At 46.1% G+C, this 4,140-nt stretch overlaps 1 pseudogene; it reads right to left on the minus strand.

Annotated features, from left to right (window-relative positions):
• Positions 1–223: 223 nt before the first annotated feature.
• On the minus strand, positions 224–3,110 carry LOC112921859 (serine/arginine repetitive matrix protein 1 pseudogene; annotated as a pseudogene).
• Between the last annotated feature and the right edge of the window lie 1,030 nt (positions 3,111–4,140).

A 4,140-nucleotide genomic window follows, 5' to 3' on the forward strand; every position in this document is an offset into this window, starting at 1 on the left:
TAAGACTCAAATGAGAAAAAAATAAAGAAAAAAAAATGACAAGAAAGGAAAACCTCTGGGAATAGCCAAGGCCTTTAAAGAAACCATAAAAATGCCAACAATATTGAAACCCCCTTTTTTAAAAAGAGGATTTTTTTTTTGGTTTAAAATATTTCACTCTAAATGAATTTATGTCAGCTGTCAATGAAAGAATGTCACTAACACACTGTGGACACCTTTTGCAATGTAAATCCATGCCCCCCCCCTTTTTTTTACATGGTGAACTTCAACCTAGCAATTATTACAACAAATGTTATAGTCTAAAGCTCAAACACATTTTAGCAATTTTGAAATTGAATTGCGTACAAACCAAATAAAATGTACATCGTGACACACATTCCCGCTTAAGACTGTGGGGACACTTGAGCCTTCCGCATCGACCTCAGTGCCTTTTCACGCAGGTGCTTCTCTAAGTCGTCGAGGTTGTCTTCAGGCTCACTCTCCGTCTCCTTCTTAGGCTCGGGCTCTGCCTCCGGTTCCTCCTGTGCTGATGTGGTCGTGGGGGCCGCAGGGGCCGTGGGAGTGACAGCTGCTGCAGCGGCTGCTGCCATGGCCTTTTCCTTCTTGTGTTTTTTGTGCTTCTTGTGCTTCTTATCCTTTTTGTGTTTCTTGTCCTTCTTTTTCTTCTTTTTCTTTCCACCTCCTTCTGGGTCTGAGTTCCTTGCCGGAGATGGTCTCGGTGTTGGGCTTTTAGTCTTTTTGACCTGTACCGCTGGTGACCAGTTGGTAGAGGGGGACTGAGACTGGACAGGGGATTGAGGTGCTGGGGGTTTTTTAGCTGCTGGCTCAGGAGATCCTGAGACAGATGGAGAGGATGAAACCCTCCTTACAGACTGAGGGCTTGGTGAGGCAGCCTTTTTTGTCTTTTTGGGTTCCGGAGTCCTGGAGACTCTCCTAATGGGCCTAGTACTTGGAGAAGGGGACTGCCTTCTTTGGGGTGATGATGATGCTCCTCTTCGAACAGGTGGAGGACTTGAGGAGGTCTGAGGAGCTCGAGGCCGTGGTGAGGGCGAATGCCTTTTGTTTGGTTGTGGTGACCGGGGCTCCCGGGTAGACCGGCTGGGGGAAGACCCTTTCCTATGCTTTGATGATAATGAAGGTGAACGTCTCTTGGTGACTGGGGAGCTTCTTTGTTTGGGAGGTGGAGAATGGGAGACCCGACGCTTTGGTGGTGGAGATGGTGATGCCCTTCGTTTAGGAGGGGGAGGGGGAGAAGCCGTTCTTCTCTTTGGAGGTGGAGAAGGAGAGTATCTCCTCTGTATCGGAGGAGAGTATCTTCTTGGGGACGGTGAGCGCCGGCGGGGGGAGGAGAAGGAGTTCTTCGTCGTGGTGGTGGCGTGGGGACCTGCGCCTACGAGGAGGGGGGCAGGAGAAGGGGAACGTCGCCTTCTGGTGGGTGGTGGGGAAGGACTCCTCCTCCGTCTACCACGAGGTGAAGTCTCTTTCTGGCGCTTTCGAGGTGATGGAGAGGCACTCCGGGGAGGGGAATGTCTCCGCCGCCTGCCTACCTCACCATTCTTCACATGGGACCTCTTGGGTCGCTCATCTTCTGAGGAAGAAGAGGAGCCAGAATCAGATGAAGACTGCCGGTTCTGTCGTCTGTATTGACGTCTCTGCTGCACATTTACCACCTTTATCTTCTTCCGATTCAGATAACTCTACTTTTCTAGGCTTAGGTGCTGGTGAAGGGGACTCTCTTTTCTCAGTACCTTTATGTTTTGTCACTTTACCTGCAGTTCTCCCTGGAGAGACAGAAACACGACTTTTTCTTGTACGATTTGCCAGACAGAAACACGACTTTTTCTTGTACGATTTGCCTTGTACGAGTTTTTGGCAGTGGGGTTGCTGGAGGTGATGGCCTATGCCTTCGCCTCGGAGGACTTGCTGAAGGAGATAACCTACGAGTTTTTCGAGGGGGACTGGATGTCCTCTTAGGAGGCTTCGTTGGCGGTGACCGGGAATGAGATGAAGAGGATGATGAGCTACTTCCAGACAAGGATGCTGATGGACGTCGTCTTCGTCTCACTGGAGATCTACTCCTTCTATGCCTGGGTGGAGGGGGCATTCGTCTTGGTGGGGCTCTTCTGCGAGGAGATGGCCGCCTTCTCGGGCTTGGCCTCCTTCTAGGGGAGTATGATCTTGATCGGGATCTATGACGCCGTCTAGGTCGAGTATGAGAAGGAGAGCGAGACCGTGTCCGGGATCTTGATTTGGAACGTGACCGAGATCTTGGTCGGGTCTTCTCCTTCTCCTTTTCCTTTTTGGAATTTTTCTCCGGAGAAGGTTCTTTAGGCTCTGGTACAGGTTCAGGTTTGGGAACTTTCAGGATGTCACTAGTAGAAGTGGCCTCTTGTACTGAAGGTTCTTTTACTTTCACTGATGGTTCTGGGAGCTCTGGAGTTTTTTCCTTCTTTTCTGGAGCAGGGGAAGGACTCCGGCTCTTGGTTCTGTGACGGGGAGATGGAGAATGACTGCGCTTTCTCTCTCTCCTGACAGGGGAAGATCGTCTTCTAGGGGAAGGAGATCTGGATTTGTGTCTTCTTGGGCTTCGAGACCTCTCCCTTTTTTCTCTGCTGCTTTCTTTTTCTTCCTTATCCCTCTTAGCCTTGTCTTCATCTTGCTTTTTCATAGATGCCAACTTTTCTTGTTCAATCTGTCTTTGTTTTATTTCTTCTTTCTTCAGTTCTAGAAAAGCAGAAGGGATTCCAGCGATGTTTTCTTGTGCACTTAAGAGCAGGGGCCACAGTTCTCCCATAAATTCTCTAGCATTTTTTCCATTCAAAAACCCAGTCAGGTTGATTTGCATCATTTTGGAGTCTGGATTCTTCACTTCCAGCTGGTTAAATATAAACTCAATCAACATCATCTTCAAACCCAAGGATTTCCGTTACTCGTTTTGTTATCCAAGGCTTTATAACCTCCAAATTTACTTTGCTCGTGTCCACCTTTTTTTCTAGGCATTCTGCAAATTTCAGCTGCTTCAGTAGCTTCTGTTTGTTGCTGAACCGATTATCCTGTTCTGCACTTGTTCCGCGGAAGAATCCCGCATCCATCTTGCTGCCTCGCTCGGAGATTGCTCCCTATCCCCTATTCTTTGGAATTTATTTATTTATTTATTTTAATTTTTTTTAAATTTTTATTTATTTATGATAGTCACACACAGAGAGAGAGAGAGGCAGAGACACAGGCAGAGGGAGAAGCAGGCTCCATGCACCGGGAGCCCGATGTGGGATTTGATCCCGGGTCTCCAGGATCGTGCCCTGGGCCAAAGGCAGGCACTAAACCGCTGCGCCACCCAGGGATCCCTATTCTTTGGAATTTAAATTATGGTAGCATAAATGAAAAACTCAACAGAAGAGTTGGAATTTCCAGTTGAGGAATCTTCCAGAGATAGAATCAAAAACTAAGAGCTAGGAAATCAGAGAAAAGAAAGAAAAGACATCCAGACAAGTTCAAGAGGTCCAACATCTGAATAATAGGAGATCCAGACAGAGAGAAGTAAGAAAATGACTGGGAAGTCATTAACAAGTTAAGTTACAAAAATTTCCCAGGACTGAAGCTCATGAGTTTTTAGATTGAAAGATCTCACTGTGTATACCACCAGGGATGAAAAAAGATCCACAACCAGACAGATTACTATGAAATTGCAGAACACTAGAGATGAAGAGAAGATCCTACAAACTTCTGAAAAAGAAAAAAGAGGCCTCATACAAAGAATCAAGAATCAGATGTCTCTTGACTCCTTGGTAGCAATACTAGAAAGCAGAAAGCAATAGTGAAATTGGCCTCAAAATTCTGAAGGAAAATTAATTCCAACCTAGAGTTCCATATTCAGTCTGCATGTAGAGGGAAAGAAGACATTTTCAGAACTGCAAGATCTCAAAAAACTTTCTTTCCAAAAATCCTTTCTCATGAAGTTACTGAACGTTGTGTTGTATCAAAACATGAGATCTGTCCTAGAAGAAAAGAGAAAGGAACCTCCAGCATGTTTGCTGAGGAAGATTCTAGAATGATAGCTATGTCACAAGTCAAAGTTGGAGTAGGTCAGAGGTCCTGGGACAGAAATATTTAGGAAGATAAAATTGATAGACTATATTAAAA

Source organism: Vulpes vulpes, chromosome 13, assembly GCF_048418805.1.
Source record: "Vulpes vulpes isolate BD-2025 chromosome 13, VulVul3, whole genome shotgun sequence".
Taxonomy (NCBI): Eukaryota; Metazoa; Chordata; class Mammalia; order Carnivora; family Canidae; genus Vulpes; species Vulpes vulpes.